This window comes from Pteropus medius, unplaced genomic scaffold, assembly GCF_902729225.1.
Source record: "Pteropus medius unplaced genomic scaffold, Ma_sr-lr_union100, whole genome shotgun sequence".
Taxonomy (NCBI): Eukaryota; Metazoa; Chordata; class Mammalia; order Chiroptera; family Pteropodidae; genus Pteropus; species Pteropus medius.
In genome coordinates this window covers 13,299,179-13,312,711 of record NW_024350319.1, presented here as the reverse complement: position 1 = coordinate 13,312,711, position 13,533 = coordinate 13,299,179, and the positions used below count along the sequence as shown (strand labels likewise).

Below are 13,533 nucleotides of genomic sequence, written 5' to 3'. Positions count from 1 at the left end.
TGATTTTAAAAAATGAAAGAATTTTCACACTGAAATTTGAGTAAGAGTCATGATAGGAAATGATATCTATTATTTTCATTAAAAAGTTATCTTCCAATAAATAACCTATTATTAATACCTATTCTTTCAAAGATGCATCATTATTTCAACTTTGCCAAATTTTACCTCTTTAAATGTTTTTAAGACTGAAAACCACTGTTGTGTAAATATTATAACAGTATGGTTAATTAAAAAATATTCCAACTTCAGACTAGGTCTCATTTTTTACTCGAATTAATGGTCTTTAAATGGCTCAGCAAATAACTTGTTTAAAACTTATAATACCATTCTCTGCATTTGAGTTATTAAAATAAAAATATAGCCATAATCAATGGTAGCATTTGCAACGAATAGCTAAATCAACTAAAATAAACCTTATCTCTACATGTGTTAAAAGATCAATTTCACATATTTTTATCTTTAAAATTATCTTTGGAAATAGGATATTGACAAATTACATTCTAAATATGAGAAAACTAAGTCAGAGAGCATTTAACGACCCCTTTTGGATTGAACCCAGGTGTTCAGGGGTTCTATAAACCCTATACTAATATTTTATTTCTCTGATCTGTTACCTTCATTCCTGAAATAAAACAGTAGGATGGTAGATTTGAGAAATATGCTTTTGCTAATGGAGGAAGGGAAAATCCAGTGACTTGTTCTGACCAACTAGCACCGTGGTTATGCTATACAATTATTTAGCAAGCAGGAAAGCAATTGATGACCGTGATTCATAGAAATAGAAATATGAGGCCATTCTCTATAAATCCTTTTATCCCATACCTCCTCATCTGATACCACCTGCAGTAGAAGTAACTTCTGTGGCATGTTCTGTACCTCTTCCTATTTCTACAAAGAAGAGAAGAGAAGGATAGATGCAAGGGGGAAACGTGGTCTATTGGCAAATCTACTGGAGAGATGACGTCATTAACCATCTATAAGCTGATTATGTTCTAATGGTGATCATAATTATCCGTTTGTGATTGGGAAGCACGGTGCCTCCATCCCCTTGAAAGGCTTTTTGTTTTGTAGATTCCTTTTTATTCTGTTTCCTGAAACTCTATACCAATTGATATTTGCATGTTTCAGAAATGGCAATGGAGCCTCCTAATTGGTTTTCTCACTACACTGTGCTCTGAGCTGGCAGGCGGCTTTCAGGTCACTTTACACGTCACACCACCTACGGCTAGCCAGGGGCCCATTCAAAGGGCAATGGGATGCCAATTATTTTCCTTCCTGGTATTTACATGAAAGGTATAATATACCTCCTTTAGGAGGGAGGCAGCTAAAAGGGAATTGGGAATTTGGTTCCTTTAACAATTCCCGCAACCACAGTTTCCGGACATAAGAAGAATTAAAAACTGAAACAAGTGAGGAGGTAGACTATAGAAGCTCTTTAGTTAATCAGTAAATTTAGTGTTTACCAGATACCAGACAATATTTTTAATGCTTTATGTCCACTCATTTTCTTTTCTACGATACCACAGTTCTTGGAAGTGTGGTACTGCTATTTCTCCCATTTGTAAGAAAGAAAATTGAAGCCCACAGTGGCACAGCTAGTAAATGACAGAACTTCAATTAGAATTTAGGTTGGCTCTGAACCTCATTTATTAATAATTTTGCTATTGGTGATATTAAAGATCCTGTACTAGTCCACCTTAATATAGAATCAATAGCTTCTAGGACTATACGATTATTTAACAAGCAGAAAAGCAAATGATGACCGTGATTCAGAGAAATAGAAATATGAGGCCATTCTCTATAAATCCTTTTATCCCATACCTCCTCATCTGATACCACCTGCAATAGAGGTAGCTTCTGTGGCATGTTTTGTACCTCTTCCTACTTCTACAAAGAAATACATCCTAATCATGTCAGGCTTCATTTATAAAAATGACAGATTTAACAGCTCTCTACTTCATTATGTGATTTGCAATATCAGGCATGCTTCAGGGCGGGAGATCACAAGAATACTTTTTAAGAAATCTAGGTAGATAGTCAACCTTAAGCAATATACAACTTGACTCTGAAGGGAAGACCCCATAGACATAGTTTGTTCTTCTCAGCACTACCCAGGGGCATGATTCTACTCTTCATTAGAAGATTACCCGGTATCATAACTTAGAAAATCACCAGTAGATAAATAAAGGACAGCACATTTACACAACGCTGGAGTTTGTACTGTAACTGGATCCACTATTCCCCACTTTGAAATTGATCAATTACCTTAGAATCTATGTAGGCTCCATTATTCTTCAGAACTAGTTGTGATGTTCAGTGTTAGTGGTCTGCGACCTAGAAGGAAGACAAACAAACCCGCAGTTCAAATTCAACATAAAAAGAAAATCAGTAGGATTGAAGATACATTCACATGTGTGTTAAATATTGTTTTGAGTCAGATTCAAATTATAAAGGCATTTACCAGTTTGTAGGTTCAGACAGGAGAATTTAGATGAGACAGAATATCAGTGTTTGTGCCCCTGTGCTTTAAGTATCAGCTCAGACAAAAAAAGTGAATGGGTCTAAAATGATTCCTGGAACTGAACAATGTAACTGAACCCAGGAGGGAGGAGCAGACTGCCACTCACCTGGGGAAACGGGTTAATAAAAAGATCAATTGCACTCTTATCTCGCGTTAGTCATTAGACCGCTCATTGATGCCACCTGCTTACTTTAAATGTAAAAGTACAGGCCAGCCATTGGAAAGCTGCCACCATCTCTTCGGAACCCCCTTTCTTTCTGCTCTGATAGGAGGGAAAAGGCCAGACTCTTACCCTAGAAGCTGAGCATCTGCTCCTCTGGTAAATGCAGATGAGAGGACAAATTAGAAAGCAAGTTTCTACCCCAGGGGGAAGGCAGGGCACATAGTTTTCTCTTCGATGAATATACCAGAACATGAAGATTTTATAAAGTTAATGTTAATGTGAACTCCAGAAACATTTTAAATGTAAAAAATAAAATGGCTCATAGGATTTTCTTTCTTCTTAGATAATTACCTTCCTCAGATGTGAAGTGACCATATATTAAATATACACAGATTATTACAAACATTTTGTTTGCATTAATGTTCTTTGAGAACCATTCTTTTTCAGTTGTCAATTTTTCTTTCCCCAAAACATAAGAAAAGGTTTACCTGTCTTAGTTTAAGATCAGTTGCCAATGATTAAAGGTTCAAAAGAAACATTATGTATTTTCTAAAGCAGAGGAAGAAACTTTTTTTTTTTTGTATTGGTAATATAATCTTTTTCCTCAGCTGCTATTATCTACTTCTCTCAGTTTCTGCAAACTCCAGCTGTAAATGGGCCTCCTGACTTTTTTCTCACTACACTTAATGAGATGTCAGATGGATGATGGGTGGACTCCAGACCATTCCACCATTGTAGCAGTTAAATTTTCATTTCTCCTTTAATAAAATGAGTATATTTAATTTACTTTGTTTATTTTGGATGGCATGCATATTTGTTATTTATTGATTATTACTATTCAAGCAGTTAGTATTTATTTGACTACCAAGCAATAGCTTTTTATGTTGAACATTCCTATTCCAGTCAAAAACATTTTACAACCGGTAAAATGCTAATTTAGGAGAGGAATGGTAAGATGTAGCAGATAGTTAAAGTTTCTCAAAGCAGTGAGTTGGTGAAGCTAACTGGTGGCTTGTTAACTAATTACTGCTTTCTCTTCTGCTCATTTTAATCTCTAAAAGTCAAAGTATTTTGTGTAAGTTGTGAATACTTAAAATGCATTCCTAATTAAGCAATAAGTAGATAGACAGATTTTTCTTATACCTGCAAGAGAAAATCAAGCATTGTCTCTTATCTAAAAGGAGCATAAAGTTCAACATGAGAGCTGACCTAAAAAAAAATGGCTGCTATTAAGAAATTATCACTTAGTGAATTTTTAAACAATCAAATTCCAAGATGACAATTTTGGAACATTTATACATTTTTGAGGCTTAGATTTGTTATTGTTTCTTGAATTTAAAGGGACTTATAAATATCGCTTCTTCTTTTTTTAATCACAAATAGGTTTTCTTTGTCACCATGACAAGTCTGAATTTTAAACAGATTCTTGGACTGAGGACTCATATCCATCAGCTTGTTCAACTTTAGCACCTGTCTCATTATTAAGCTTTAGAACCGCTACCTTCACCATCAAGCTCCATGAATTTTCCCAATTCGAACTTGAGCTTCTTCAGTATTTTGACTTTTCTAACCAAGACATGAGTGGATAGATTGGCAAGCCTTTTCTATTTCTTTTCCAATGCTATCTGGAATCAAATTATTGATCACTTCTTTCAAGTCATTTGTGTGCACCTCTTGGGTGCTGAGCATAAGAGGTCTTCTGACTCCGATTATTGTTTTTTTTTTTAGTAAAATCAACACAGAACAGATGAAGCAATTAACCATTGGTAGTCTTGACATCAACATGAGCTTTAATCATGATCTGCCATTTTTTGACCATGGAGCATATTTTGTCATGGGTAAGATACATGCCATGGAAATTAGGCAGTTTTTGCCTTGAACATCCTCAGCAATTAGCTTAAATTTTCTAAATGCAACTTCATCATCCTGCAGATCAGATAGGTGACTTCAAATATACGACCCTTGAGACCATCAGATTTGACTTTGGTTTCTTGAGTTCTCATGACTAATGTTTTCCCAGTATTTCTTATAGTACCTAGTACTTTCACATCATACCAATCTTTCTTAGAAAATAGGTCAACCACTTTCTTCTTGGCTCCTTTTTTGCCACCTTTCCTAAGGCGCTTGTTCTTGCCAATAGCCATAGTGCTGTTCAGTTCAATGTTTTTGATTGAGGTATGTTGTGATACCATTGTCTTACACTTTTACATGTGTAAATTACTAGTGAGGGAGCAAGACTCTAAGTTTTTGGAGACCAATAATTTTTAGTTTTTTAATATAGTATAAGTTTGACATGGAATGAAGGAAGATAAAAAAAGTACTTCATGAATACAAAGGCTATGATCAGATTGCTGAGTAAAGCTGAAGAACTTGACCTTAAAATGGTAGATAAGGAACGGACATACGTCCTTTTACCATGTGACCATGCATCAAAATGACAGTCCTTGGATGCAGTCCAAGCAAATCTAATTCTTCATTTTGCTCCCTAGCACGGTGTTTTATGTGAGAGTCTAAGAGAGCTGTAAAGGTTTTATGATTAGTAACAAAGAAAAATTTGCTGGATAGGCTCATCTCCAGGCTTCACAATATCCTTGGTTAAGTATTGTTACAAATGGGCATACTATCATAGACTAAAGTTGAAAATACTAAAGGAATAAAGTGGCACTTAGTCTATGGCCATACAACCCTGAACAAGCCCGATCCTGTCTAATCTCGGAAGCTAAGCAGGGTCAGATCTGTTTAGTACTTTGATGGGAGACCACCTAGGAAGACCAGATGCTGTAGGTGTAAAAAATAAAAAATAAGGTATTGTAAGTTGACAAGGTCCTTGCAATCTGTGAAGTCAACAAAGAGTTGTCTCGCCTAAAAAATAAATAACTAAATAAAATAAAGTAGCACTTAAAGATTTTTCTTCCCAATTTCTTCATTTCATGATTAGGTAACAGACAAGGGATTAACATAAAAATGATGGACATTTGGTTGTGTAATTTTGTAAAAAAGGGATATTTTTATCTGTAAGTAGAAGCTCATTTATGTAGGATGAATTAACATTGGCTATCAATCTATGTCATTTTTACGAGGACAAAAGTAATTGAGTAATTTTTCATATTTTTAATAAAAAATATAGCTTTTAAACTAATAGTCAGAATTCTAATTTTTATTGGCATTTATATTTGCAGTTCAGAATCAAGGAATTTTCAATATTTTCTTAAGAGTATAGGCACATAGAAAAGATTCAATAAATACCATATCGGGTAATTTAAATGTAGCAGGAATAGAATTAATTTCTGCATGTGTCTTTTACAAACAGAACATACATATGTTAGTCCCCCGCCTTGTCTGAGGGATCTACATTCCAAGATGCCCAGTAGATACCTGAAACTGCAGATAGTACTGAACCTTATACATATTATGTTTTTTCCTATACAAACATATGTATGATAAAGTTTAATTCATCAATCGGGCACTGTAAGAGGTTAACAATAATAACTAATAATAAAATAGAACAACTAACTATAACAACACATTGTAATAAAAGTTATGTGAATGTGGTCTCTCTCAAAATATCTTATTGTACTGTACAGGATGGATAAGCTGGACAAAGAGATGATTAAAATCCGATTTGGGGAGAGGTGGAGCAGGATAACATGAGATTTCATTACACTACTCAGACGGTGCAAAATTTAGTAGTTATGAGTTGTTTATTTTTACTTAGTATCTTTGGACCACAGCTGACCACAGGTAACAAACCAAAAAGCAAAAATGCCGATAAGGGGGGACTATTGTATTAATTTTGTGAATAAACCTAACAAGGGAAGCATTAACCAAGTCAAATATAGAAAAGATGTTACTTTTGCTAAAGTTCGAAATGCCTTGTTTATCAGAATGCAGCTTGCTAGTCTCCTTTGAATACTACTCTTATTTACAGTTGTTGAATAAAAACTATTTTGAAGAGAATCACTCTTTCCGTAATTTCTTCAAATTTTGAAGTCAGCTTCAACAGAAAAAAATTTTAAGTTCAAAACACTAGCATTTTATTAAACAAGTCAGATGCTTGAGTAACTCTTATTCTTCATGTAAGTGGTAATGTCAGTATTAAAGAATACAAGCTCAGGTCTTTAAAAACAATTTAAAAAGGTTTTCTTTTTTCGTAATTGAAGTATAATTAAATTACAATATTACATTAGTTTCAGGTGTATGACATAGTGATTTGATATTTATATACATTAAGAAGTAATCACTATGCTAAGTCTAGTTACTTTTGTCACCTTATAAAATTATTACTATACCATTCATTGACTCTATTCTTTATGCCTTGGGACTTATTTATTTTATAACTGGAAGTTTGCACCCTTTAATCTCCTTCACCCATTTCACTCATTCCCCCAGCCCCATCCCTCTGGCAGACACCAGTTTGTTCTCAGTATCTATAATAATGTTTGTTATTTTTTATTTGTTTTGTTTTTTAGATTCTGCACCTAAGTGAAATCATATGGTATTTGTCTTTCTCTGATTTATTTCATTTAGCTAATATTCACCTGGTTGATGCATGTTGTCACAAATGGAAAGATTTTATTGTTTTTTTTTAAATGACTAATTTAAATGACTAATTGTGTGTATATATGTATGTATGTATATATCTATATCTATATCTATACATATATATAGATATATATGTATATATATCACATCTTTTTTATCCAGTCATCTATTGATAAGCACATAGGTTTTTTCCACACCTTGGTTATGGTAAATAATACTGCCAACAAACATAGGGGTGCCTATGTCTTTTTGAATTAGTATTTTCATTTTCTTCAAATAAATACTGAATAGTGAAATTGTTGGGTCATATGGCAGTTCTATTTTTAATTTTTTGAGGAACCTCTATACTGTTTTCCATAGTGGCTGCATCAGTTTACATTACTACTAACAGTGTACAAGTGTTTATTTTTCTTCACGTTCTTGTCAATACTTGCTGTTTTTTTGTCTTTTTGACAATGACCATTCTGACAGGTGTGAGATAGTATCTCCTTGTGGTTTTGATTTGCATTTTCCTAATGATGTTTAGCATCTTTTCATGTGCCCGTTGGAGTATTCTTTAAACTATAATTCAGGGAGGAAAAACCTATAATATGAAAAAAAAGCTTCAAGTAATATAAAAACATTTTAACCATTAAGATACAGAAGAAGAAAGTATAATTATGAGTATGTACTGAGGAAAGAATACATAATTCAATATGAAAAAAAGCCCAAGGATGAAAAAATATCAGTTAAGAGAAAAAGTAGGTCCAGTGACATCTCGTCTAGAGAAAAAGTGAAGTTAAATAAATTAAAGTAAAATAGAGGAACATTCCAGTATCATCTTATATTATATTTACCTACAAGAGAGCTCTCATAAGACTGTCAGCTGATTTCTCAACAGAAACTTTGCAGTCCAGAATGGATTGAGGTGAAAAGCAAGACCTACAACCAAAATACTCTACTAAGCAAGCTATCATTTAGAATTGAAAGACAAATAAAGAGCTTCCCAGACAAGAAAAAGCTAAAAGAGTTCATCAACATCAAACCAGTGTTATAAGAAATGTTAAAGTGACTTCTTAAAAACAAGAAGAAAAAAATAGAAAATATGAGTAATAAAATGGCGATAACTACATATCTATCAACAATTACTTCAACTAGAAATGAATTAAATGTTCCAGTTAAAAGATAGTGTGGTAGAATGGATAAGAAAACAAGACTCTTAAATTTGCTGCTTACAAGAGTCTCACTCAGATCAAAAGACACACAAAGACTGAAAGTAAAGGGATGGAAAAAGATATTTCATAAAAATGGAAACAAAGAAAGAAACAAAATGCTGGGTAGCAATACTATATCAGACAAAATAGACTTTAAAACAAAGGCTATAACAAGAGACAAAGGTAATCCCACTTCTGGGTGTTTATCTGAATAAACCTAAAACACTACTTTGAGAACACATGTGATTCATGTGTTTAGTTCAGTATTATTTATTATAGCCAAGATATGAAGGCAACGTGGGTATTCATCAATGATGAATAAAGAAGAGGTGATACATATATGCAATGGAATATTACTCAGTCATAAAAATAGAATAAGATCTTGCCATCTGTAACAACATAGATAGACTTGTAGGGTATTGTGCTGAGTGGAGTAAGTCAAAGAAAGACAAATGCCATATTTCACTTACATGTGGAATCTGAAGAGCAAAATATACAAACAAACCAAACAGAAATAAACTTGTAGATACAGAGAACATTTTGATGGTCATCAGAAGGGAGGAGGGGTTGAGGGGTAGGTGGAAAAGGGGAAGGGATTAAGAAGTACAAAAATAATTGGTAGCTCCAAAGTAGTCATGAGGATGTAAAGTACAGCATAATAATATAGTCAATAATATTGTAATAACTATATGTGGTGTAAGATGGATACTAGATTTATCAGAGTGATCACTTTGTAAGTTAGATAAATGTCTAATTGCTACATTGTACCCCTGAAACTAATATAATGTTGTATGCTAACTGTGATTAAAAAATTAAAAAAATAAAAATTAATTAACAACAAATAATTCTAGCAGAACTTAAAATTAATAGTACTATTTTTAAATAATATACTAATACTATGTTAGCATAATAGTACTAAATTTAACAGTAAATAGTCTTTTTTAGTACTATTAGGTGGTGAGGATACAGAGGTAAACTAGTTGGTCAAAGTTTCCACTTTTACAAACAGAAGACAGACATAAAACATCACACAATTGATAGAAAAAGAGAGGGAAGGAGAGAAACATGTTATGAGAGTGTCCAATTCCAGAAGAATGCTTCTTGTTATGTTAAGCTGAGTCTAAAGCTATGAAGATTGGCTATTGTTATAGTCCAGACAAGAAAGAGATTAATGAGAACCTAGATTACCTGGGAGCAGTGGGAATTAAAAGGAAGAAAAAATGCAAGAGGTAATTCAGAGACAATCAATAGAAATTGGCAACTGCTGAGATATGTAGTAAGGGAGAGGGAAAAGACAGAGTTGGAGCCTCATTGAAGAAACTGGGATGCTATTAACAGAAATACAGATGTCAAAAACATAGTTTGATGGGGTAATGATGAATTCAGATGTCGTACATTGTGTTTGATATGTCAAAAAATCTCATGAAGATGACAGTAAGTAGCTGGAACTGTAGATTGTAAATTAGGGGAGAAATTAGAACTGGAGATTCACATGTCCTGATGGACATGATAGTTAAAACAGTGAGATTGTCTATAATCATTAAAAGTAAAGGACAATGAGAGTCTTTATAGAACTGAGTGTTGTAGGAAATAACGTAATTAGGGGAAATCACAACTGGTGTTAAGGCAAGTAGGTATCATACCAAAGGGTTAGATATTGGTTTCTATGTGATCAATACTCCTCTAAGGATTTTACAGAGGTTAACTTACTTTATTTTCACAACAAATCCTAGCAAGTAGATTTTGTTATTAGCCTGACTTTATTAATTAAGAAATGGAGGCACAGAGAGATTGCTACAGCCACACAGCTCATAAGCAGTAGAGTCAAGATTCAAATCTAGAGAGCTTAGTCTCAGCCTCTGTCCTTAACCACCATGCTGTAGTACCTCTTGGCAGAGTTAGTGATTTTGAAAAGAGGGTTGCTCTTATTAAAACAGAAATCCTACAGATTAAATTTAAGTGGATAGGTTAGCAAAGCGTACATCCAAGGGCATAGGGCCAAACTTGAGAGTGACAGCAACATGCATAAGAAACACAGGCGAAAGAGGGGGTTTTGATATTAAGCAAATGGTTACTTGCAAAATCATTTTCTTATACTTTTGACAAGTGTTATGAAGGAAATTTCAGAATTCTATGGGAGTCTATATTAAGGCGTCTGAATGATTATATAGGAGGTATAGGGGGTTTCTCTCAGGGAAGTCTACCTTGAGAAAGTAACATTTCAACAGAGATCTAAATCAGGGATAGGAGTTAGCAGGAAAAAGAAGTGAAAAAAGGGCACTCTCATTTGAGAGCCCTTAGGCAAGAGGAACTTGCAAGATTCAAGTAAAGAAATCTGGGGCAAAGATAAGGGGAAAAAGCCTAAAGATTTTGGATTTTATCCTAAAAGTAATGGGAAGATATCGAAGGGATTAAGTGGAAGAGTGACAAATTAAGGCTCAGAGAATTTAAGTAAACTGTCTAGAATCATACAGCTACTAATTCACTGAGCCAAAAGGAAACCGAGGTCATCCCAGCTCTGAGGTCTTTCTCACAAAACTATATTACTGTTCTGGGCTAGGCTGCAAAATGTTTAACAACCAGCTTTTGGGGGAGAAAGCAATGATATGTAGCATTTTCTGATATATGTGGTATAAATATCATTGCTGATTTCTAGCTACTAATATGAAGTTACCAAATGCAGAGTCGAGAAAAGATGTCACGCCATTATGTGGTATTTCTAACGTTCAGATACAATAGACGAAAATACACTCAGAAACAGAAAATAATATAATGTGCAGCAATAATGAGGAAGATAAGTTCTGTGTATTCATTACTTTTGTTTTTAATATAATGTATTAAGTTAAAAATTTTTAATAGCAGCTCTCTGGAGAAACAAACAGCTTGCCACATCGGTGAAAATTTAATAGGATCTCCTTAGCAGGTACAAGCTGGTGCCCACACACCCCCATTGCCACCTCAAAGAACTGTGTCATGGGGAACGTTTTTATTTTTCTGTTTTAGTTTGGGGAGATGTTTCCTGAAATCTTAGATAAAAGCTCAGTCATGTCTCTGCACTTATCTAATTGTGTGGATCATCAGAGCATATTCTGTGGGAAGAATGTGGTTTTCTTCCCAAATAAGCCAAGAGGGTGAGGGGGGCCTCCTGGGTGGCAGGGTCTCCATGAAGTAACCAGGTGACTAATAGCAAACATTTCTGACTGACCACTCGCTTTTACTTTCAGACAGGGCAGCAAGGTTCTGGTTTCAAATACAAATATATAACTGTTGGATTGAATCTAAGCTTACATTTTCTGTATTTGTCATCATTCAGTCCTATTATTGTCATGCAACCTCCTCCTTAGGGAAACCATTAGATCCTAAAATAAAATGTTCAGAAACATGCAAATGAAAATAGCTTAAGCTCCTAGACTTTGGCAGTGTTACTTGAGTTGCTGTGGCCTCAGAAGGGACAATCATAATATTTTTCTGGCTGTCTTGTCTTGATTTATAATTTGAATCTCCATAAATGATAATAGAGAGGGCAATTATCAAAGAAATGGAAAGGGCAATTATCATTAAACTGAAAACACATCACACATCCAACAGGATGAATGACTGAGCTAAAAACGGATTTTGTGGATCTTGCAACTGTTCCAAAAGATCTTAATGGAAGCAACTTCATCTCCCCATTTTCTCCAATTAACCAGATGACTTTGGATATATTTTCCTTTCCTTACGTGTTAACACAAGTCTTGTTAATCTAATCTTCCTGAATACTGACACTACTTTAGGATATGTAAATTTATAAGACTAAACCAGTTGCTATTTGCCTGGTATTAAAAAAAAAAAAAAAAGGAGAGAAAAGTTAGTTATCTTGTTTGTACATTTGTGATTCCAGGAGAATGTAGACATGCGTCTAATTTGTTTTTAACCCTTGCAATGAATCTTTTAAGTGAGAGAACATGGTGTTTTTGTTCATGAGGTTAAATACTAGACTGGACTTTGAAAGTCTCCTAAAGGGCTTTTGCCTGGTTGGATAAATTGAACAGATTATAATCCAAACTATAGGCATTAGTTATCATTACCACACATATAGAAGTAACAGGTAAATATTTACAAATGCTTTTTGTGGGGAATTCTTAACATTTGGATTTACTATTTTAAAGAGTAGAATTATAGACGTTCTCTGGAAGTGAAAAGGTATGAAAGGAGAAAAAAATTATTTTTACATCTGTACAGTAAAACTAGCAGTAACATGAATGTCAATATCTACTTATATAAAGCCTTATATAATCTGATTAAATAGATCCTGATAAGAAATAATAAGGGTTTCCCCCTTTCATGTTAAGTGGGGTTCACAGAGAGATAAGATCTGGCATGCTTATCTTTGTAACATATGGATCATGAAGAAACTAAATATGAAATGATGGAGATGCTCAGGTGAATTTAATTTACATGTATTTCATTTGCGCCTCTGCTTTCTCCATTCTGCTCCTTGACAAAGCCAATCACCTGCCACTGGTTAATGTTTATCCAGGTTAGGTTTGTTTACCTGAGAACAAAGAACTGTACGGTTATCTTAGAACACTCTTAGTTGTAAAGCTCAAATATTATGGGCCAAAAAGTGAGAAAAAGTAATTCAAAAGAAAGAAGGAGAGAAAATTAATATTTCTTAATCACCTATTATTTGTCAGGTACATTAAATACATGTAATTTTAATGCTGCCATTATCTGGTATCAAACCTGTCAGTGAGTCCTGTATTTGTGTGTCCTCCCCCACAAATAAATCTATTAAATTTTACGATGTTATGCTGTGACTTCTGCAAGTACATTTGTCTTCATGTTAAATGCCTGTGCTGAGTCTGCCATGTGCTTGTTCTGGTGTGCTGTCGTTTGGAGAAAAGAATACATACCGTATCATCTAGCTGCCAACAATACTCAACATTGCTGAATATTTTCCTTTTAAAGACATGATTCTCTATTGCATCATCCTTTTTTTCTAGCTTCTAACTGCCACATGTTCTAGAGCAGTCTTTCAATGTAAGAGATATTTGACAGCTTCGTCAAAAAAGGAAACAATTGTCACCCCCCAAAAAGAGAAACAGACAAAGTTTCTGTCAAACTTACCTACT

At 34.1% G+C, this 13,533-nt stretch overlaps 1 long non-coding RNA gene and 2 pseudogenes across 1 annotated transcript in view; 1 reads left to right on the top strand and 2 right to left on the bottom strand.

Moving 5' to 3' along the window:
* Window positions 1-249: 249 nt before the first annotated feature.
* LOC120583265 (uncharacterized) overlaps window positions 250-13,533 on the bottom strand; it is a 131,116-nt gene continuing 117,832 nt past the window's right edge. The window contains exon 3 of the long non-coding RNA XR_005647750.1: window positions 250-2,334. This is a non-coding gene — a long non-coding RNA (uncharacterized LOC120583265). The remainder of the gene's footprint in view (window positions 2,335-13,533) is intronic.
* LOC120583263 (40S ribosomal protein S3a-like) lies at window positions 4,099-4,864 on the bottom strand (annotated as a pseudogene).
* LOC120583446 (uncharacterized) lies at window positions 5,353-5,471 on the top strand (annotated as a pseudogene).